The sequence below is a fragment of the Engystomops pustulosus genome, chromosome 4 (genome assembly GCF_040894005.1).
Source record: "Engystomops pustulosus chromosome 4, aEngPut4.maternal, whole genome shotgun sequence".
In the NCBI taxonomy this organism is placed as follows: Eukaryota; Metazoa; Chordata; class Amphibia; order Anura; family Leptodactylidae; genus Engystomops; species Engystomops pustulosus.
Window position 1 is genome coordinate 111100699 of NC_092414.1, and position 25213 is coordinate 111125911.

Below are 25213 nucleotides of genomic sequence, written 5' to 3' on the forward strand. Positions count from 1 at the left end.
TTTGTTAGAACTTTTAAATATTTATTTTCTGTGTTGCCAGATCTGGTACTTGTAATTTTGACTTTCTGTATTCCCGGAACTCGAAATTACCAATATCCAGAGGTCTGTTTGTAACTAGGAGTCGTCTGTAAGTTGGGTGTTCTTAAGTAGGGGAACGCCTGTACTTGATAAGAAGACAAAAATGTATCCATATAAAGGATGTTCCCAATTACTCTTAATATAGTGTTTTACTTATTGGAAGGAAGAAAATATGTAATAGATAACCATGGTATCAGTTTGTGGGCACAAAATTAAAATTGCGAGAGAGTAATCGCTCAGGTTCCATCACGTATAGGGAATGCTATAGGTAAAATTTATATACATAGATCAGAAGATACCCCAAGTTGATAAATATTTTATAGAAATCAAAAGCGGACCTATCATGGGAACACATGCATGATTACACACATTCAAGGCCTCCTGAGGTGCCTAGAGGAAGTCAGGTGAACCCATATCATCAAATACCGCAACCTCAAAACGGCATTCCATAAAGGCCATAATGACTGACCGTGGTTTGAGTACCCAGTAACCTGTGACTAAATGTATAGTGTATGTGCCTTATGAATAATTATCTGACTTGACAGAATTGCTCTGCTAGCAACTCTATATTTGAAGGTTTATGTCAAGATTATTATCAAAAAAATGCTACCAGTGTACCTTGAAATAAGATTCACTTTATATTAAAATAATTTCCACTTTAATAATTATACTCAAAATACAAAATTTACTTTATATATAAAGCGCCATCTATTTCAGACTTCTATGCAGCAGTCTCCTTTGGAGGACTTAATATCTAATAGTGTTCTCCTAGCGCCACCATCTGACAAATGTTAAAACTAAATTGCTGAATGTAATATAAGTTGTGTTTGCCCTTAAAAAGTATATTAGCAGAATTATATCAAAGTTTAGTTAGAATAGTTTTGCATGTTAGTAATTAGTTAGTAAAGAGCCAAATGTATTACAATCTGTCCACAGCTGGGTGTAGCTAAGGCAAAATTATCTGGAAAAAATAGTAGCAAGCCTTTGCTTCTCATACTCAATGAGCGTTGGGCTACCTATGATAGGAACTAATCACTACATACCAACAAGACATGACATTTTGAAGACGCTTTGATCCAGTCACCACCATCACATTAGTTTGGCCCTTACAGTTGCCCATTTTTTGTTCAGCTTCGAGACCCTGCATATCCTCCCGCTTGAAAGGTGATATTGTCACTAAGTAATTTGGTTTTTACAGGTTTTAAAGGTTATTCTAGGAGAATGCTATTAATGTCCTATCCTTAGGATATGTCATCAATATCAAGAATGCTGTCTAACTCCTGGCACCCCTGCCTATGAGCTGGGTTTTTTTCAGGTGTTACAGAATAGCAACCAGAAAGGGTGCTGTTCGCTGACTTCTATTAACTTGAAAGGGATTAAGCTAGCATTAGTTTTATCCAGCTTTTTTACAATGTGCAGAATTGTGCTAGTTCTGCAATTTACATTGTAATCAGAATGCTCCTGGAATACATCTTCAATGCTTTGGCAAATCAGCGGATATAATTCTGTTTTGCACTACTTTAGTAATGGTTAGAGGAATGGTTAGAGGGGCTGCAGCACAGCAGGGACCCATAAATCTAGAAGTTAATTCACATCAAACACTAAACATTACTGTCTACTTTGTATGAAATGCAGGCATAACCTATTATATCTAACAAATAATCAGATCAAATCAGATCATGTGTCTGGAAGCTGGATGCTCTGTATCAATGCTGTTCAGCAGCAAGTGGTATCCGGTTTTCACCAGAGCCCGCCGCAAGGCGGGTTAGACAAGCTGCGGCGTGGTACCACCAGGTCGTTCCTCTGGCGTGACTTGTCTGCAATGGCGGCTAAGGTTGAGGTACAAGAACGGCAGTCAATCTTGTGGTCAAAGTCCAAGCACAGAGTCAGGGAAGGCGACAGAGATGCAACGTCAGGGTTCAATCCGGGGTCAGCAACCGGAGGTCCAAGCAGAGGGGTACGGGAACACAGAACAGCAGCACGGAGGAACACAGGAACACGGAAACACAGAGGAGCTCAGGTAACACAGGAACACGGAGGGACACAGGAGACACAGGGACGCAGGATACACAGGAACGCAGGCAAATCGCAGTAAAGCTTTCTCGCAGGCTGTGAGGCACAAAGATCCGGCAAAAGATACAGGAAGAGGCAGGCTTAAGTAGATTTGGTGAAAATGGCCAGCGCCAATTAGTGGCGCACTGGCCCTTTAAATCTGCCAAAGGTGGCGCGCGCGCCCTAGGAGGCGGGGACGCGCGCGCCGTGCTGCCGGAGTCGGCGTGGGAACGGGACGGGGTGAGTAAGATGCCGGGGGACCGGGGCAGCCATGGACCGCGGCACGGGTGCCCCTGCGACCCGGGAGGGGGTTCACAGAGGCACCCGTGACATTCCCCCCCCCCCCCTTCGGCCTCCCCCTCCTCTTGGACTGAAGGAACCTGTGGAGAAGAGCACGATCCAGTATGTTCTCTTCGGGTTCCCATGACCTCTCCTCTGGGCCGAACCCCCTCCAGTCGACAAGGTAGAATTGTCTCCCTCTGACTGTCTTCATATCAAGGACTTCTTTCACCTCAAAGACATCAGAAGTATCAGCTTCAGGACCAGGAGAAGGTACATGCCGAGAGAATTGATTCAGGACGACAGGTTTTAGCAGGGAGACATGAAAAGAATTCGGGATCCGCATAGTGGAGGGAAGGCGGAGCTTATATGCCACTGGATTAATGCGCTGTAACACCTCGAACGGACAAAGGAAACGTGGACCCAGTTTGTAACTGGGGATCTTCAGCCGGACATATCTGGAGGAGAGCCACACTTTATCTCCAGGAGAGAAGATGGGAGGAGATCTGCCTCTTTTATCTGCCTGAGTCTTAGTGCGGGCAGACGCCTGAAGCAAAGACCGTCGAGTCTGTTCCCAGATGGATTTAAGGTCCACTACCAACTCTTCTACAGCAGGAACATCAGCAGACACGGAGAGAGGTAGGGGTGGACGTGGAAGTCTCCCATACACAACGAAAAATGGGGCGGAGCCGGCAGACTCCGAATCCAGGGAATTATAGGAAAATTCTGCCCATGGGAGCAGAGCGGACCAGTCGTCCTGTCGGGCGGAAACAAAATGGCGAAGATAGCAGCCCAGGGTTTGATTGACCCTCTCAACTTGTCCGTTGGACTGAGGATGGTAAGCAGACGAGAAGTCCAGTTTCACTTGTAGTTGATGGCACAGGGACCGCCAGAAACGGGAAACAAACTGGACCCCTCGGTCCGAGACTATGTGCAGAGGTAGTCCATGTAGACGGAAGATGTGCTGAAAGAACAGGCTGGCAAGACGTGGGGCTGACGGCAGGCCTGGCAGGGGAACAAAATGGGCCATCTTGGAGAAGCGGTCGGTCACCACCCAGATAACGGTATTACCCACAGAGCATGGAAGATCGGTAATAAAGTCCATTGCCACGTGAGTCCACGGGCAGCTGGGTATCGGCAACGGCAAGAGAAGACCAGCTGGTTTAAGACGAGATGGCTTGTTTCGAGCGCAGGAGGTGCAGGCGCCCACAAAGTCTCGTACATCCTTGACCATATCTGGCAACCAGTAGTGTCGGGATATGAAGGCATAATTATGCAAATTATGCTTCTCAGAGTCAGGTCGAGTAAGAACGGGAGCAGATGAAAAAGCAGATTTTAACTTAGAGAAGGCGTCTTCTGCCGCCGGAGACCAGTGTCTAGGGTTGGCGTTCTTCTTCGTCAGGGCCACAATGGGAGACACCACGGAGGAAAAATGTGGGATGAACTGACGGTAATAATTGGCAAATCCCAGGAATCTCTGGATAGCTCGCAGCCCCACTGGACGCGGCCAGTGCAGTACTGCAGACACTTTAGCAGGGTCCATCTGAAGTCCCTTGTCCGAAACAATATATCCAAGGAACGGAAGACTCTTCTGATTAAACAGACACTTCTCCAGCTTAGCGTAGAGGCGATTGGTCCTTAGGCGCCTGAGAACCTGCCGTATGTGTGCCTGATAGGATGCAATGTCCGCAGAGAACACCAGAATGTCGTCCAAGTATACCACGACACAGGTATAGAGCAAGTCTCTGAAAATGTCGTTGACAAAGTCCTGAAATACCGCTGGAGCATTACAGAGACCGAAAGGCATAACAAGGTACTCGTAGTGCCCATCTCGAGTATTGAAGGCGGTCTTCCACTCATCACCTTCACATATGAGGATGAGATTATATGCCCCTCGCAGATCTAACTTGGTGAAGATCTTGGCACCCCGTAGATCAGGGGTCAGGAACCTTTTTGGCTGAGAGAGACATGAACACCACATATTTTAAAATGTTATTCCATAAGAGCCATACCATATGAACATGCTCCCGAGTAGATAGGTAGTCCCAGTGTTACGGGTGCCCCTGCGATCTACGGCACACCCGTGCCCCTCTCCGTGGTGGCACCCCTTGTAGAGTTCACTCAACTCACCACTTTCTGGCTCCCATCCCGGCTGGCCAGCACACACAAGCCGGCACTCGCAGATTTAAAGGGCCAGTGCGCTGCTGATTGGCGCTGCCCACTTCCCGGGTTCCTATAAAGACCGGCAGTTCCCAGCATTCCCCGCCGAATCTAAGTGCTTCATGCCTATAAGGAAGCTTTCCACAGTGTTTCCTTCCAAAGTGTTGACCTCCCAATATGACCCCAGACCTGTTCCTGATTCTGCTCCTTCGCTGCCAGCCCTGATCTCTTTCTCCATCCCCCAACCTCGCATCATTGCCGCCTGCCTTGACCATCTGCCTGTTCCTGACCACGAAACTGCCTAGTGATCCTGTACCTTGACCTTGGCTGCCACCGTGGACAAGTCACGCCTGTGGAACAATCGGGTGGTACCACGCTGCACCAAGACCATCCTGCTTTGCGGCGGGCTCTGGTGAAGACCGGGTGCCACTTAGATTCCGGTCCCAGTTGTCGGCTTACATCATTGTCCGTGGTGGTTCAGGGAGTTCACTACTTAAAATCCTGACACCCACCACATGCTTCCCAGTAGATAGGTAGTCACAGCACATACTCCCAGTAAATAAGTAGCTACAGCAGCCACAGCACATGCCCCCCAAGTAAATAGGTAGTCACAGCACATGCCTCCCAGTATATAGGTTGCCTCAGCACATACCCCCAGTAGATGGGTCGCCACCGCAAATACTTCCTTTAGATAGGTAGCCCCAACACATACCGCCAGTAGATAGGTAGCCTCAGCAAATACTGCCAGTAGATAGGTGGTCACAGCTAAATAAAAAAAAAAAAAAAAAAAAAGAATATTCACTTACCAGCGCTCCCTGCAGCCAGCTCCTCATTGCTCCCACGCTCTTCTCTTTGACCCAGGTGATGGCACCTGGGTCGTAAAAAGGACGTAGGCTGCGGTAACATCGCTGCCTGTGTCCACTGATCAGTCTAAGACACACAGCAGCCATCACTATTTATTAAAGATCTGTCTGAGAGCCAGATGCTGCCAACAAAAGAGCCACATCTGGCTCCCGAGCCATAGGTTCCCTACCCCTGCCGTAGATGGTCAAAAAGTTCGGTGATGAGAGGCAAAGGGTAACGGTTTTTCACTGTGACTTTGTTGAGTCCGCAGTAATCTATGCACGGATGAAGGGAACCATCCTTCTTGGCCACAAAGAAGAAGCCAGCACCGGCAGGTGAAGAAGACTTCCGGATGAATCCCTTCTGCAAATTTTCCTTAATATAGGCCGACATGGCCGCAGTTTCAGGCACGGACAGTGGGTAAACTCGACCTCGTGGCGGGGATGTTCCTGGCAGCAGTTCAATAGGACAATCGTACGGACGATGCGGTGGCAAGGTCTCCGCTTGCTTTTCAGAGAAGACATCAGCAAAGTCCAGGTAAGCAGCGGGAAGACCCTTCAAAGACTTGGGAGACAAGGTGGAAGGTATAGTAGAGGCTGGACGAAGAGCCCTGAGACAGCGGGACTGGCATCCAGGACCCCAGCGAAGAACCTCCCCAGTCTGCCAGTCAAGAACAGGTGCATGTCTCTGCAGCCACGGAAGCCCCAACAGAATGGAGGAAGTGGAACGGGGAAGTACGTAGAAAGACAGTCTCTCCATATGCAGGGCACCAACTTGCAGACACAGAGGTTCAGTGCGATACTGGACTGGATCAGAGAGGATCTGACCACTGACCGAAGAGATGACCAGGGGCTTGTCGAGGCGGATCACTGGAATGTGATGCTGCGAGACCAGTGCAGCATTCACAAAATTCCCCGCGGATCCGGAGTCCAAGAAGGCACACACTTGGAACTGGCTGCTCGTACCAACGCTGAGGAGCACAGGAATGGTCAAACGTGGAGAAGCTTCGCACACACCTAGGGACGCTTCTCCCAAGAACCCTAGGTGGTGGCGTTTCCCGAACGTTGAGGACGGGCAGGACACATCCTGATGAAATGTTCAGGACTCGCACAATAGAGGCAGAGGTCTCCCTGTCGTCTTCTGTTGCGTTCCTGGGAAGAGAGTCTGGCTCTGTCCACCTCCATAGGCTCTTCGGCAGACGGTACAACTGGTGACTGGAGCGGCCTCTGGAAGACAGGAGCCAGGCGAGAGAGACGTCTTGGACGAGCTTGCGGCTGCTCGAAAAGAGACTCTTTGGCACGCTCTCTAAATCACACGTCTATCCGGGTGGCCAGAGGGATTAGACCACTCAGAGTGGACGGCAGATCACGAGCGGCCAGAGCGTCTTTAACATGGGAGGAGAGTCCTTTTTTGAAAGCTGCGGACAGGGCTGCGTCGTTCCAAGTGAGCTCCGAGGCCAGGGTACGGAACTGCACGGCATACTCTCCAACAGATGAATCTCCCTGACACAGATTCAACAATGCAGTCTCAGCAGAGGAGGCCCGTGCTGGTTCTTCGAAAACAGACCAGAATTCTGCCAGAAATGCCGAAAGTGTAGCAGTGACCGGGTCGTCTCTGTCCCAAAGTGGAGTAGCCCAGGCCAGAGCTTTCCCGGAGAGGAGGCTGAGGATAAATGCCACCTTGGAACGCTCCGTGACGAACTGGGACGGCATGAGCTCTATGTGTAGAGAACACTGGGTGATGAAGCCCCTGCATAACTTGGGATCCCCGTCATACTTGCCGGGCATAGAAAGACGTAGCCTGGGTTCGCTAGCAGGAAGGACAGCCGGAGTTGCAGGAGTTGCAGGAACAACAGCTGTTGCTGGTGCTGGGTAGATAGCAACTGTTGCAGCATGGCGGTGACTTGCTCCAGCTGCTCGCGCTGTGCGGCAATCTGCCGAGATTGATGCATCACAATCGTAGCAAGATCGGGCCGACTGGGAGACGGAACCTCAGCGGGATCCATGGCCGGATCTTACTGTCAGGTTTGCGGGTAGTGGATCCACTGGACCACTGCAGACGATGACTAAAGGCACTACCTGGGACCGGAGTCTAAGTGGTACCCGGTTTTCACCAGAGCCCGCCGCATGGCGGGTTAGACAAGCTGCGGCGTGGTACCACCAGGTCGTTCCTCAGGCGTGACTTGTCTGCAGTGGCGGCTAAGGTTGAGGTACAAGAACGGCAGTCAATCTCGTGGTCAAAGTCCAAGCACAGAATCAGGGCAGGCGGCAGAGATGCAACGTCAGGGTTCAATCCGGGGTCAGCAACAGGAGGTCCAAGCAGAGGGGTACGGGAACACAGAACAGCAGCACGGAGGAACACAGGAACACGGAAACACAGAGGAGCTCAGGTAACACAGGAACACGGAGGGACACAGGAGACACAGGAACGCAGGATACACAGGAACGCAGGCAAATCGCAGTAAAGCTTTCTCTCAGGCTGTGAGGCACAAAGATCCGGCAAGAGATACAGGAAGAGGCAGGCTTAAGTAGATTTGGTGAAAATGGCCAGCGCCAATTAGTGGCGCACTGGCCCTTTAAATTTGCCAAAGGTGGCGCGTGCGCGCCCTAGGAGGCGGGGACGCGCGCGTCGTGCTGCCGGAGTCGGCGTGGGAACGGGACGGGGGTGAGTAAGATGCCGGGGGACCGGGGCAGCCATGGACCGCGGCACGGGTGCCCCTGTGACCCGGGAGGGGGGTCACAGAGGCACCTCACAGCCCACCTCTCGGCTGGCCACGCCCCTTGATGCCCCCCCGACGTGTTGGTGGTGGAAAGGGGGAAATAATTGCAAACAATAAGCTAGCATGTGCGATTATTTCAGGGCTTCTGCGCCACTGGTGAAGCATAAATAAGAATAAAGAAGAATAAATACCTTTCTTGGGGTCAGACTACAGTGTCATTAACTGTACATCATACCTGCTATTCCACAATGTTGCACCATGCTTGCAAAGCAGCAATAGATGAGCAATCTGTAAACAGAGGTTGATTTGGCATTTCCTGGGCCCCCAGCAAAGTTATGTCCTGGGGCTCCATAATACTTAGACTATTGGCTGGCATCCTATTTGTACCAGCTGCCGCAAACCACACATTTTTGTTGGTTGGCTTTCTGCTTCTCTCCAGTTTCACAACCCACCCGTTTGCTAAACAAATAGGGTCTTACCATTTATATGGACGCTGTGCACATTTTAAGGTTCCAAGACTTAATGAAGTGAGCTAGTTGTAGTTAACGGGACAATACTAAATGCTGTCCTTAAAGGGCTATTCTCACAAAGACAAGTTTCTTATATGTACTCAGGATAACGAAATAACACATTCTCTAATTCACTGTTATTAACAAAACTACAGCCTTTCACAGATATAAGTCCAACCTGTCTCTATCAGTCCTGCTGTACACAATTTCAGTTGCCCCTGGTTTCCGACCCTATATCTTCTGACTTTAGGGTCGGCAGACATTTTGATTTTCTGTCTGACTCTGTGGAGATGTTCTCTTTCTCTCTTTCTCTCTTGCTGCCTGCTGGGGCCCCTCTCCCCTACATTCCAGGACGGAGCTCTCTAACTGACCTCCTGCCAGCAGCAGCACCCAGAGGAGAACTACAAGCAACAGGCAGATAAGTTCTTTATTCGGGGAGGGGGAGGCAGGCACATCAGATCTGATAGTGTGTGTATGTGTAGCTGTCATGTAGCAGGAACTGGAGATAGTCATTGGGGCATATTTACCTACAATGCTGCTTGAGTTCATTGAAAGTACAATGTACGTCTATAATGCTGCCTGCGGCGATTCACCAAGATTCTGAGCCAGAAATCATGAATCTGTCGCTTCCCCAATGCAGTCCGAAAGAGTTTCATTCTCTTTTGTGGTGCATCTTTAACATAGGGTGTGCAACACAATTTCAAAGGTAAATATGGTGCTCAATCCAAATGACCGACGGCACGCCCCCTAATTTATGTTGCATGGAATCTAGTGCAGCTGCGCCCCAAAGGGTCGCGTGTGCCACAATCGCAGTGCACACACTTCTCAAATACGTGTGGGAACCATTTTGGCATGAACAGTCTGACTAAAGCGCGATTTCAGGGATTTAGGCCATAAGCTCAGGGTAAGGACCTTAAAGGTAGTTTTCTCCAAAATATTACCTGTACCACTTGCCATACCAGAAAGGCAGCGGGAGATTAGGGAGGTAAATAAGTGGGTCAAAAGTTGGTGTAGGAAGGAGGGCTTTGGGTTCATGGAGAACTAACATTACTGTCGTCTACGGGCTCTACAGTAGGGATGGGCTGCACCTCAATGGGGAGGGTGCAGCTGTTTTGGGGAAAAAAAATGGCTAGAAGGTTGGAGGAGTGTTTAAACTAGATACTTGGCGGGAGGGCAACTACACTTGTACAGGGCAACAGACAGTGTAGATGGGGAACTGGGAAGAGTCATAGTCCATGGGGGAAATAGGGGGGCTGGAATAAGATTGGGGAATAAGAACAAAAGGAATAGGAATAGGGAAAACAATATAAAGTGTATGTACACAAATGCCAGAAGCCTTAGTGGAACTCTTAGTGTTGGAGCGCAAATATGATATAGTGGGTATCAGCGAGACATGGCTGGACAGTAGCTAGGACTGGGCTGTTACTATAGATGGTTATAGTCTTTTTAAAAATTATCTAAGAAATAAAAAAGAGGAAAAGGGTTTGTTTATATGTGAACTCTTGCCTCAAGCCTGTCCTGTGAAATAACATTGGTGACACAAATGAAAATGTCCCTATGGGTGGAGATAAGGGGAGGGAAAAAGAATTATAAAATATTACTAGGGGTTTGTTATAAAGTTCCAAATATAATGGAGGCAGCAGAGGAAATGCTGATAAGTCAAATGGATGCGGCTTCAAAGCATGGTGAAGTACTTATCATGGGGGACTTCAATTACCCAGATATTGACAGGGGGGCCGAAACCTGCAGGTCCTTTAAAAGTAGCAGGTTTTTGTTGCCAAAAAAAGACATTTACCTGTCGCAACTAGTCTAGGAGGCAATAAGAGAGGAGGGGCACTGCTGGACCTTATCCTTACCAACAGACCTGACAGGGTATCAAAATTACAGGTTGGTGGAACCTGGGTAATAGTGATCATAATATCATTGATTTTGTATTACGCGTTACTAAGCGCGTTAGTGGAGGGGCAACAAACACTCTAAACGTCAGGAGGGCAAATTTTCAGCAACTAAAGGAAGACCTTTAAACTGGGACAATGTTCTCAAAGACAAAAGCACCCCAAAAAATGGGACTTTTTTTTACAAATAATCTACAATAGTGAGAAACACAAAGCATATGGTAAAAAGCATAAGAGGCACAAGAAAAAGCCAATGTGGCTAACTAATCTTGTAAGGAGTAATAAGCAAGAAAGATAAAGCATTTAAGGTACTAAAGCGTGAAGGTAGTGATGAGGCTCTACAGGATTACAGAGAGAAAAATAAATCCTGTTAAAATCAGATAAAAATAGAGACTGAGAGAAATATTGCCAGGGAGAGCAAAAATAATCCCAAATTATTTTTCAAGTATATAAATGATAAGATTTGTAAAGTAATTAATACTGAGGTTGATAGCTTAGCATTAAGATATGTGGAAAGTTGAGGAGTTGGCAGAGAAATTTAATGTAGATATATGTAAAGTTATGCACTTGGGCCATGGAAACAAAAAGTATAATTATGTTCTAGAGGGTCAATTACTTGGTAAAACTGGAGCCGAAAAAGACTTGGGGTATTGGTGGATGGTAAACTTAGTTTTAGTGACCAAAGCCAGGTGGCTGCTGCTAAAACAAATAAAATTATGGGATGTATCAAGAAAGGAATAGATTCTCATGATAAAGACATAGTTTTGCCATTATACAAATCACTGGTCAGACCGCACATGGAATATTGTGTATAGTTTTGGGCACAAGTGTATAAAAAGGACATAGTAGAACTGGAACAGGAACAGAGGAGAGCAACCAGGATTATAAGGGGAATGGGAGCACTGGAATACAATGACAGATTACCAAATTTGGGATTATATACTTTAGAAATAAGACGACTGAGGGGAGACCTCATTACAATGTACAAATACCTAAACGGACAGTACAAGGATCTTTCCAAAGATCTTTTTAAACCTAGGCCTGAGACCAGCACAAGGGGGCATCCTCTGCGCCTAGAGGAGATACGGTTCTACCATCACCATAGACAGAGGTTCTTCACTGTAAGAGCAGTGAGACTATGGAACTCTCTGCTGCAGGAGGTTGTTATGGCGGACTCTATGTACATGTTCAAGAGAGGCCTGGATGCCTTTCTGGAGAGAAAAAATATCACGGGTTATGGGGAAACACATTTATTTAATTCTTAAAGGTTGGACTTGATGGACTTGCAGCTTTTTCCGGCCTTATATACTATGATACTATCCATCTCATGGATCTCATCATACTCATATACTACTATACATTTTTTAAACAACCCCTGTAATTGTATGCAGTGTCCATTTTCTTTCAATTTTCCATATGAGAAAACTAAATGTCTAAATGTAATAGATGAAGCGATCTAATACACCTTCAGTGTCTTTAAATAGAACAGACTGTGCTTGTTACAGTCTCAGCTTTAAATAAACCCTGTCATCTTAAGTGATGAATTGTAATAAATATTATGTGATCAGGATTCTATATTTGTAACCAGGTTTAACATTCTTTCCAGGATAATTAACTATTCAGTCCTTTCATCCCAGCAGGAATCTTTTTATTAACATGTTCTATCTTGTTTGCAAAGAAAACATGGTTCATTTTGTGAAGCTACTGTGGAATTTCAATATGCATTGTGGCTCTTAGGGAAAAATACTGATTCCTTTGCTGTTTATGTAATGTTGCATAGTGTTATTGCATGCCCTAAAATATCTGAAATAGAAAACCCATTTAAAGTAGAATTGTCGCCATGGAAATGCAATGTAAAAATGCACAATGCTATAGATTATATAGTAGTGTAGGAAAATATATTTTACTTTATATTATATAACATAAAAACATGCCATTTATTTATTTTCTTGATGAAAGTCATGTGGCCAGTCCTATCAGAGACTCATGTACACTCATGCACGCTATTATTTGCACGTACCATATACACTCACCGGCCACTTTATTAGGTACACCTGTCCAACTGCTCGTTAACACTTAATTTCTAATCAGCCAATCACATGGCGGCAACTCAGTGCATTTAGGCATGTAGACATGGTCAAGACAATCTCCTGCAGTTCAAACCGAGCACCAGTATGGGGAAGAAAGGTGATTTGAGTGCCTTTGAATGTGGCATGGTTGTTGGTGCCAGAAGGGCTGGTCTGAGTATTTCATAAACTGCTAATCTACTGGGATTTTCACGCACAACCATCTCTAGGGTTTACAGACAATGGTCCGAAAAAGAAAAAACATCCAGTGAGCGGCAGTTCTGTGGGCGGAAATGACTTGCCAGTGGTCAGAGGAGAATGGGCAGACTGGTTCGAGCTGATAGAAAGGCAACAGTGACTCAAATCACCACCCGTTACAACCAAGGTAGGCAGAAGAGCATCTCTGAACGCACAGTACGTCGAACTTTGAGGCAGATGGGCTACAGCAGCAGAAGACCACATCGGGTGCCACTCCTTTCAGCTAAGAACAGGAAACTGAGGCTACAATTTGCACAAGCTCATCGAAATTGGACAGTAGAAGATTGGAAAAACATTGCCTGGTCTGATGAGTCTCAATTTCTGCTGCGACATTCGGATGGTAGGGTCAGAATTTGGCGTCAACAACATGAAAGCATGGATCCATCCTGCCTTGTATCAACGGTTCAGGCTGGTGGTGGTGGTGTCATGGTGTGGGGAATATTTTCTTGGCACTCTTTGGGCCCCTTGGTACCAATTGAGCATCGTTGCAACGCCACAGCCTATCTGAGTATTGTTGCTGACCATGTCCATCCCTTTATGACCACAATGTACCCAACATCTGATGGCTACTTTCAGCAGGATAATGCGCCATGTCAAAAAGCTGGAATCATCTCAGACTGGTTTCTTGAACATGACAATGAGTTCACTGTACTCAAATGGCCTCCACAGTCACCAGATCTCAATCCAATAGAGCATCTTTGGGATGTGGTGGAACGGGAGATTCGCATCATGGATGTGCAGCCGACAAATCTGCAGCAACTGTGTGATGCCATCATGTCAATATGGACCAAAATCTCTGAGGAATGCTTCCAGCACCTTGTTGAATCTATGCCATGAAGAATTGAGGCAGTTCTGAAGGCAAAAGGGGGTCCAACCCGTTACTAGCATGGTGTACCTAATAAAGTGCCCGGTGAGTGTACATAATAATAAGTGTTTATTTATATGGTGCCATCATATTCCCCATATAATGCGGGACATTTACATACATAGAAAGACATTACAGTGTAATGAATTTGAAATGGAGAAAATTGTGGCGGCACATTGTATTTTGTGATATATGTTGAGAACACAACTTCATTTGCACTGTGAGGAGTATATTTGATACAAACATTGACAGTTCTGGTGTGAGAAGGAAATATATGACATATGCAGGAAGGACAGCATCGTTAGTTGTATTGTGGGAGCTTAATATTTTTTTATGAACACCACAGTGTGGAACATAGCTGTTATATAGGGGGCATAACACTGTATGCCTAGAGGTGCAGTGTGGAGATGAGCTGCAAGGAGAAATGTCATGCAGATCGCATCATCACCCTCCAAACACCATAACTTTTGAAACTTTTTGTCGATGTAGCTGTGTGAGGGATTGTTTTTTGCAAAAAGAACCTTAGATTTTATTTGAACTTGTTTTTCATAAAGTGTTTTGATTGCAATTAATATAATTTTTTATGTGATGGCTGATTTTAAAAAAATTACAATTTGGGCATTGTCATTGTTTTTTGTTTATTTTTTTTAAGATTTTTGTGGGTGATTTTTGTGTGGTGTCTTTTTTTACTTTTTTTTAGATTTAATTTTTTTCTGTGACATTTGACCTTGTCCCACAAGGGACACTAACTGAGATCATTTGATCCTTCAATGGACCCCGAGCTGCTGCTCCACACCATCAGCACCCTGCAATTGCAGTCGCAGGGTGCCAATGGGTGGGAGCTACTTAGACACATGGATCCCAAGGGTTAAACACCCAGGATTGGAACTTTTTCAATCCCGGCTGTTAGTGCCGGGTCTGGGCTGTGATAACAGCAGGACTAACAGGACGCTAGGTTCTGCAGTATTCTTCTGACACGCTGCTGTCGAAAGCCGCTGTCTCAGCAGAAGTGCCCTCAATGACCGTGGTAAAATTCCAATATGGCGGTCATTAGGAACTCAAAAAGTAGACCAGTAAGCATGTTTATACATACATGTAGTGTTACTTTTTTAACTTTGGGCTACAGAAAAAATAGTAAAAAAAAGTTGTAAAAAAACATTTTTGTATTGCATTATAGAGGATGTCAAGAGCAGATTAGTGGGGGGGGGGGGGGGCAATACATGCCAATACAATAAATCATCTGACAAACTGTTCTACCTGCTTATGGCTTCATTTGCTATTGAAGGCTACTGCAAAGCAACTATGGTGTGAATAGTCCAGTGCCAATAACTTAAAATAACAGTTGTTTGCCTTCAAATCTAACAGCAGGTACCCCATGAGGAAATTGACCACAAAACACATTTCAGGTGCTGTGGTGGTGGACTGTGGTCCCGGTTTACAACATGCAACATAGTTTGTGATTGCTTTGTTTCAACTGCATGTCTTGGTCTAGGTCCCTATATGATGATAGTGTGTCTCAACTATTATTGGTTATTGATTGGCTTATTATAAGCTTAGTGCTTTTCTCTGAGGGAAATGCATTGGTCACAGCCTCCCCCACTAATGAAATTCCCAGCAGCCTCCTCTCATTAATGAAATGTCCAGCAACAGCCTTCAGTCACTTCTCTCTTGGGTTTCCTGTGTAGCAGTGAGGGTGGAGATGGGTCCACTAGCTCTTCCTGCACACACACACTATGATGTCATCAGGCATGGACACCACCATGTCAAAGTATGTGCACAGGCAGAGCGCATGCACTCGTTTCTATCCACACTGCTACAAAGATACCCCAAAGAGAGAAGAGGAGCTGTGGGCAGCATTGGAGGTAAGTAGTAAGTTTTTTTATATATATATATATCCTTGAGAATAAGCCGAGTGGAGTTTTTTCAGCACAAAAATTGTGCTGAAAAACCTGGGGACATAGGTACATAGTACCTATAATACATAAGTATTAATACTCATTCCAGCTGGTCCAGTCCAGGTATCCATTGTATACTCACCTAAATCATGTCCATCGTGGTCTCAGCAACTACAGTGGAAATGGAAATCAGATAGGGAACATCAAGAGCTTTACATGCCAATACATCCCCTCAACCGCCATTCTAGAGGAGCAACAACATGCAGGGAACCAGTCAGTGATGGTCAGTTTTTCTTTCCAGCCAAAAACCACTGGAGGCACGAACCTTGTGGCTAGTAACAGTAATAAGGACATAGTAATTATTACACAAACAATGGTGGCCCAACCTACCAGACATTACAGTACCCATAGTGCAAGATCTCAGTGTATGGACACTGCATGGACCATCGTACTAATATGTTGTTTTGTTCCTGTTAAACAATGACTTGTTTGTAGAATTGTTTTGAGAACGATCTTTTCAAAACACCATCAATTTTGTATATTTAACTTCCAGGGCCCTGGAATTAGGACTTGCCAACCTTATTTTAATTCGTTTTACTAGGATTATATTAATATTTTATTATTTTATCAGTATCCTTTGTGTCTATAACATGCAATAAAGCGTATATTGCAACATTTGGTTTTCAACAGAGAACAAAGAGATTTAAACAAACCTTTTAGAATAAAGTAATCCACTTAATTTGGAGGATATATATAAACCTGGGGACTCACAGGTCACACAGGTCACACATTAAATAGCAGACATAGAAGATCGCGGGAGACACAACTATGTGAAATTTAGAGGCGTCCCGGAATCTGTCTCTCCGGCTGAATTAAAAGATTATCTCACAGCACTCCTGCATGCTACACCACTACCCTCGATCCCATTAGCAGAGTGCCTTATAAACAGGGCACATTGGTTGCCCGAACCAAAATCGATTCTGGACAATTTGCCTAGAGATACCATTGCATTATTTCCACACTAAAGATGCCCTCATGCTTCACTCTAAAAAAGCGCAAAAGCTACCAGAACCTTATGCGCATATAAGAGTCTATATAGATTTATCGCAAGCTACACTGCAAGCGTGGAAGAAATTCCTGCCTATAACCTCAACACTGCGCAAGAATGAGATGCAATACAAGTGGGGATTCGCAACGAGGCTGATCATCAGACGAGATGGCACAACACATGTGATGTGCTGAAACCTGAAGAAGGAATCATGGGGTCTGTCTATTAGCATTATAGACTCAAACCAGTCATCACAGAAGGCATCGGATTACAAAGGACTGGCAAGTAGCATAAATGCTTGATATTTGAATGCTTTGTTTCCTTTTAGGTCATAAAGGACTTACAGGTGGACTGTTACCCTTCAATTTTGATGCAGGTAAATTGTATCCCTGCACTGTTACTCATAGCCCTCCTGGCTATCTCTGAAGTTTATGTTCAGTCAGATTGGTGGAGGTAGCAGGACCTAACATTCCTGGCCTTTACCGAATATTTTTTTAGGTTAATTTTATTCTGTTATTAGGGTTATGTCTTCACGAGCCAGAAATTGTCGTTATCATACCACAGAGAAGGAGGGTAGGGCTTATAGCTCTCAATGTAAAAGGGCTTAATTCACCCTTTAAAAGGGCTTCTGTGTGGAGGGACAGCAAGAAATCTAAGGCCAAAATCATATGTCTCCAGGAGACTCATTTTATGGAAGGGAAAGTTCCACAATTTGCAAGTAGGGATTACCCACATGTGTATATGTCTAACTCACAAGCTAAAAAAGCCGGTGTCCTGATTGCAGTTAAAAGGGATGAGGAGTTAACAGTTACAAATGTGCTGAAAGATGGAGCCGGGGGGGTTCCTTGCCCTTGTGTGTTCTATAAACAATATCCCTTATACGATAGTAAATATTTATGCTCCCAACTCCGGTCAAGTGAGATTCTTGAACAAAGTTCTCAAAAAGGTGAAAAAAATGGAAAGGAAAAATTATTAATCTTTGGTGACTTTAATATTATTCCTGATTCTAAGATGGACTCGACTCGCAGAGGCAGGGTACCTCCCCCATCTCTATTGTCCTGTCTTCATAGAGAAGGCCTATATGACACATTTTGCTCCTCAGCAAAAGAATTCTATTCACACAGGCATAGGTCTTTTACTAGGATAGATCTTTGTTTAGCTGATAGAGAAGCATTGACACAAATCAGCAAATCAGAAATAGGAACAACGACGTGGTCAGACCACTCACCTACATTTACTATTCTATCTTTCTCTCACCTCATACCTAACCAGAATAGATGGCGTAACTAACCTTTTCTATTTACCCTCCCTTCATATAAAAGGAGAATATCACAAGCAATCATAGACTACTTCCATTATAATGTAGAATTAGAGGTGGACTTATTTAATTTGTGGCAATCACATAAAGAAGCTGTGCGAAGGGCAATAATACAAATAGAGATACAACATAATAGGAAGAGAGAAAAAGTGGTCTCAGACTAAAACACCTTGAAAGGGAAGCCCAACAATCTGATACAACTAATATTCACACACCACTGACAGAGACTAGACAGGCATTGAGAGCAGCTCTCCTGTCAGAATATGACAAAACTATGGGGGTCATTTACTAAGGGCCCGAATCGCTATTTCTCGTCGGGTTTCCTGAATATTACTGATTTGCGCCGTTTTTCCCTGAATTGCCCCGGGTTTTTGGCGCACGCGATCAGATTGTGGCGCATTGGCGCTGGCATGCATGCGACGGAAATAGGGGGGCGTGGCCATCGGAAAACCCGACAGATTCGGAAAAAACTTCAGCACAGCAGCGACATCTGGTGGACATCGGGCACACTACCTTAGTGAATCGCCGGAAGACCCGAATCCTCGACGGAGAACACACCGCTGGATCACGACAGGACCTGGTAAGTAAATGTGCCCCTATGTCTCCAATTACGGTCTCATATTATACATCATGCAACAAACCTCACGAGAATTGTAGCTGCGGTGCTCATGTGCGGCTGCTACACACAGCACCCTCGCCAGTGTATCATATGTTGGCTACTCTCCTCCCCTTTCTGTGTTGTCATATCCTACCTTGGTATTCCTGCTTAGTTGATCTTTAAAGCCGATTGGTTGATAGAGACATATAATCACCAGTGCACATGTACCTGACGCTCCCCTTGAGAAAGCCAGTTGGCGAAACACGTGTCGGGGTCGCACAGTGTATTCCTCTCTCCTCGGTATGGTAATTAGACTCTGGTTGTTTTCTTGATTCTTTACTCATATGTTTACATCTGTACTCAGTTGCTCAACACCAGCCCTCCTTTTTACCATACTTTTCATGCCGATTCTTAGTGTCTGTTTTCAATACTTTTCTTAATTGTCTTGGTAATACACTGTTTTTAATCCATGGTTTCCATTGTGTTGCTACCTCCCCATTTTTGTAATGATGATCTTCTTATGTGATGAATTAATAAAATTTATTGAATACTTATAAATAACATGTACCTTCTTGGATATGAAATACAACAAACCTAGTAAACTTATGGCAAATAAGGTCAAGCCGAAAAAGATTAGGTATAAAATTTGATTCCTATATGACAACACAAACCCCCCTATTAAGGAAACACACCCACTTAAGATAGCAAATCTTTTTAGAGATTTTTACGAATCTTTATATAATTTAAAATCCCGATACTACACAACCCTCACAGCAGGGAATAGACAAATTTTTTGTCCATATTAACCCTCCCTACCCTCTCAGCCACGGAACTAGAAAGCCTAAATAGACCCTTTATATCAGGCAAAAATCATTGCCGTCATTAAAAAAACTAAAGAAATACAAAGCCCCCAGCCCGGACGGATTCTCAAATGAATATTATTTAACATTCCAACAATTGTTAATCCTGTAATGCCCCAGAAGAAGCCAAAGAAGGAGAAACCCAGGGTCTGGCAAACATGTGAGACTGGCGTCCCGATTTGTTTGTGATATGCGCATTTTAAACTATTGTTTGTGAGTATATTTTTATTTAAAAAAATTTAACCATCAAGGAAATACTATTGCGTATTTCTTCTAGTAATCTCACTGTGACGGACAGTGACTACAAAAGGAAGATATCTATATAAAAAAAGCAAGGGTGGTAGTCTGCATGATGACCTATTTGCATCGGAAAGTTTGAGAAGAACTGTTGAGAAGAACGTTTGGAACACAGTATCTAAAGTGGAAAAAAAGAAAATGAAAGAGAGCTCCGGTCAAAATATATATTTCTCTGTTTTAATCTGGGACCTTTTGGATCGGTCTTTGACTTTTTGCAGCTCCAAAGGGGTGGAAGAGTGCGACACATAAGTATAACTTTTTTATACAAATTTATTCAAACTACTACAAAGCTATAGTTAGCCAATTAGGAAAATTGAGCATATACTCCAACAATTCAAGCTGGCCTACAATAGAAACACATATATTAGGGGGAAAGCCCTTATATAACTTACTAATAGCACATGCCTGTTTCACTTCAATAAACCTCCCTGAGATACATTCCCCAACAATAAAAGCAACTATAGAAAGTTGGAAGTCATTGTTGAGTGCCCTCCCAAACACATTCCCTAGTAGACCCCTCCAGATCCCTATACAGGTTCTGGAATATGTAATTCCTGGTTTTTCGTTAGAGAAATTGGTGCCTCACGGCATAAAATATGTGCAGGACTTATATGTTCTGGATCGGCTAATGTCATTTCAAGAGGCGTCTCAGAAATTCCAAATACCTAATAGAGATGTCTACTTATTCTCACAAGTGGCTCACTGCGTCGGTCGGGAAATCTCAAATCCTGATCGCATTACATGACCTCATATCACAATCTACAGAGATGAAGGAACAGAATACTAGGACCATATACAATATATGTCAAGGAGAGTTGGTAGTTAGTAAGTTACAATGAAATATCGCATGTTATTGGGCTAAGAAAGCAACCATGAATGCTAACTTGCTAGAGGTTCATCTTAAAATACTAAATAGATTGTATCTGACTCCAAATACAATTTCTAAGAACTATCCTGGATCTTCCAATCAATGATTGAGAGTCTGTGGGGGAAGGGGTTCCTTGTTCCACGTTTTTTGGAGATTCCCTATTTTGTCTGTATTCTGGAAGTAGGTATTTCAGATGTATTCCACAGTAGCAAATTGTGACATCCCATTGAACCCACAACTAGCAATCTTAGGAGTAGACATTTTTACGATACCTAAAAAAGCTAGATGTATGGTCACATTATCCTAACGCTCCTCATAGCAAAGGGGTGGAAATCTCCAAACGCACCCACAACAACAAATCTCTAAGATAAATTAGCAGAACACTGTACTTTTGAGTGGCTGGTGGCCTTACAGAACCAATCATTAGCTAACTCCAAGGCAACTTGGGACATGTGGTTAGCCCTTTACCCAACCCTATCACCGCGCAAGAAAGGTCTTTCTCATTAGATAAAAAAGGGAGAAAAACAGCTGCATATGACCATACCTAAGATGGATTACATGCACTTAATGGCCGATACCAAGCTCTCTGTGGTGAAGATATATTTAAAGAAGTAAAGTTTTATTTCCATGCATAACTTGTGAAGACTGTAGTTACTGTAGTTAATGTTGTAGTTAAATTAAGTTATACATGCTTTTTACAAAGTGTGGTAATCGGCTGTATGTATCAAAACGGAGCTGTGATATACTGTTATTATATGATAATATGGCTGTAACCTCATGTTAAATGTAAATAGAAAACTTAATAAAAATTGATTAAAAAAAAGAACAATTTTTTATAAATGAATGTAGCTAACACTTAAGCTCGCAAATCTGTTCTCATTCAAGCTATTTTAAAGTCACTTGTCAATGGCAATAGAATTGTCTTTCAATTTTTAGACTACACAACAGCAGAAATTCCAGGTCAGTAATCATTTGGAAAAACAAAAGCTGACATTTTATTGGTGAGAGCAAGTGTAACCTATTCCAAACACTTAACATTTTTTATTGTTTATATGAGTTGTATGTATTTAAGATTATAATAAGAATAACATATGTAATTAAGGATTTTTCTGAAAGATCACAAAAAATAGATAATTCCACAGAAGTAAATAACACAAGAGCAGAGTATCACTAAACTGTGTTTTAAGAGACCCCAGCTGTCAGTCCCCCTCAGTTCAACAATAGCTAGGTGAGACTGATCCATAGCTTTTAAAACCAGACTCTGTAGGCACACAAAGGTTGTTTTATGCCAAATTTTTGGACAAGTAAATGTTCAGTAACAGGCTAAGTATACTATTGGCCCTATTAAGGTCTTATACTTACCCTTTTAAAGATTGGTATAAGTGGCCAACCCAATTAATGGGACTGCTGAAGACATCTGAATACTGCTATTGGCTATTTTTTGCAGTACCATAGATTTTAAAATACCAGCAGTGAACATACATAGTCACTGCTCCATATAAGAAATGGAACACTAAACTTCTATTTGTTAGTGTGCCAACAGTCCAGTCTGGCCCCTACTCATCTGACTTTTGGAACAACTCTTTATGAGAGGGACATCCAAACTCTTAGGACCATCTGTTTTCATATGTCAATCGATATTGGCAATCTACAGCCCTAAGAATCCAATTTAAAATTTGTAAAGGGCAGAGAAACTCAATTTTATATTTGGTGCTACTGAACTGTGTAAACAGAAGTCAATAAACAATATATTTTAGTATTAAAACAATTGTACTCGTATGATGTTTCTGTAATGAAATTGTTATAAAGAGATCTTTCAGAAAACAATTTAAAAGGAAATAATATCCATAGTAATAACAGACATCCAATTAGTTACAATAATAGAATAGTATTTCCCATATCAATTAAGGAAAACATAAATATACATTTGCATAATATGTATTTATAATATTAACATAGACGTTTGTGCTAGAAGACCATTTTGCCTCCTGGGAACTTGTATACCAGAAATAAGTAATTTTTAGGGTGAACCTCTTATATATCATTTTCAGGGATTTGTGTGGCCTCTCCCATAAACATTGAATAGAAGAGGAGGGCACATGCTCCTCCAGCCACTCCACCCATAAGTGAGAGTCCCTGTGTTTCCTTTTCTCATGACCAGTGCAAGTCCGAGTAGTCGGACACTGATTATCTAGTTATTCCCTATCCTGTGGCACAAACCATTTAAATGGAGTAGTGAAGGCCACAATTCTTGTCTGAGCCCTGCAGTCTCTTTAAACAGCTGTTGTATTGGGTTACCATGTGCCAGACCATCATCAGATATTAATTTCCTAGAAAAAGAAAAGAATTGGTCGGTTGTGGAAGCAATCGGTGCTGTTCAGGTCAGAGTAAGCATTTTGAATTACACTTTTTTTGTAAAAACAATAAAAATGCTCAATGTAAAATCAAAGAAAAGAGATCTGCTTATTCCCCTGTAACTCTCCAAATGGCAGTATGCCCTTGGCGTACAGCCATTTGGAGAGTTACAAATTGACACCCTTTATGTTACTACACAGGCTGTGATGTACTGCATAATTGTATACCAAATCAGATACAGTTACTCAGGGACAGGAATTTGTAAAATGAGGCAGAGTTAGAGATGGTATTGAAATGCAGTTATTGCAATATATTAATTTGAAAGACTTCTCGTTTTTACAAAGTGGGTTTCTTATGGAAATTTTTCTAGTGTAGGCTGAAATAATCTGGCTAAGCAGCTCTTTGCTGGGATTTTCCAGCTAATATATTTTGTTCACCTATATTAAAGAAAGATTATCAATATCATATAGGTCACAGTGTGACAGCAGTTATGTCTGGCTCCTTCCACTGACAGAAGCAATGCTTCTTCACTTTTATATCCATGTTTTCACAATGTTTGGGGTAGATAGGTTGAGGTAAATGAGGGGATGTATTATTGCAATTATATCAGCTTTCTATCTTTAAAGGACATCTACCATCAGATTTACTGATAGTAGACTGTCCTCACTTTCATGATCATAACCTTAAGAGCGGTCCGTGCAACTTTTCTTGTTTTTTTAAACCTTCCGTTATACCGAAATATATACTTTATAAAAGTATGTAAATAAGGCTCTCCGGCTGACGTCACTTGAGCACCTCTAGGTCTTAAAATATGCAGGCCCCATGTGAGATGCATATAGTGAGATGCATATTGAGTTTCAAAGCATATAAATGGAGAATTAAGTGGAAGGGAAAAGTGTGGTAGAAAAAGGTGCACAAGTAACTAGTATAATTACAGCTTTTTTAGGATTGTTAAGAAAAAGCCATTCAAAAATTTGGGGGAGATTCACCAGGAGTGGACTGCTACTGGAGCCAGTGCCTTAAGAGCCACAACACACAGATGTATCCAGGACATGGGCTACAGGTGTTGCATTCCATGTGCCAAGCTTCTTCTGACCAATACACAATGCTAGAAGTGTCTTACCTGGGACAAGGAGAAAAAGAACGGGACTATTGCTCAGTGGTCCAATGTGTTTTCACATGGAAGTAATTTTTTGCATTTCGTTCTGAAATTGATTATCCAGAGTCTGAAAGGAGAGACACAATCCAAGCTGCTTAAAGGTGTTAACCAAAATGTTAAAAAAATTATATTTGGCCGGGAGGAGCTGCATAAACAAATAAACATTTACTTACCTCCGCGGTCCCTGTGGTCCATTCTCCTGTTTGTTTATAGGGGGACGGAAGCTTCACTGAGTCAGCTTCTGGTCAGGCTCCAGGGGTAGTGGACCCACTGGACCACCGCAGACGCTGACATAAGCCGACACCTGGTACCAGAGTCGAAATGGTACCCAATTTTAACCAGAGGGTTGGGCTTGCTGTGGCGCGATACCACCAGGTTGCTCCACAGGTCCGACTATGTCCGTGATGGCTGCCAAGGCGAGGTACAGAGACATTGTAGTGCGGAACAGGCAAGAGGTCAGGACAGGCAGCACGGTATTGGAATCAGGGAGGTAGCAAAAGGTCAAGGCAGGTGGAACAGAATGAAAGTCAATAGGAGAACCGAGGTTCCAACGGGAATACAGAACAATAGCATGAGGCATACAACTAGCTTTTTCTAAGGCTGTGAAGCACAAAGATCCGACAGGGTGTGCAGGGAGAGGCTGGTTTATAAGGGATTCAGGAAATCTCCTGAAGCCAACGTGTGCCTAGACGGGGACGTGCTCATGGCCGACAAACTGGAGTCAGGAGCGGGGACGGGTAAATGTGAGACATGGGGCGCAGAGAGGGGCACCCGGGAGCACCCGTGACAATAACTTTATTTTGCAACTTTCTTTTTATTGTTTTTAAAGAATAACATGTAACAAATATTACAATGCATGTATTACAATGATTACAAAATGTAGCTTACATTGTCAAATTTCCAAGATACAGATGTTTATCAAGTAATACATGTCATAATAGAGAGTAGATAACATGTAACATAAAAACATAAAACAATGCCCATTGAAATTCCTCCAAATGTTATAATAATCTATGATATATCACTAATTGGACCTTTAGTAACTCGTATATTTGTCCTCATAATGGATGGGCAGACAAGAAATCATTCCA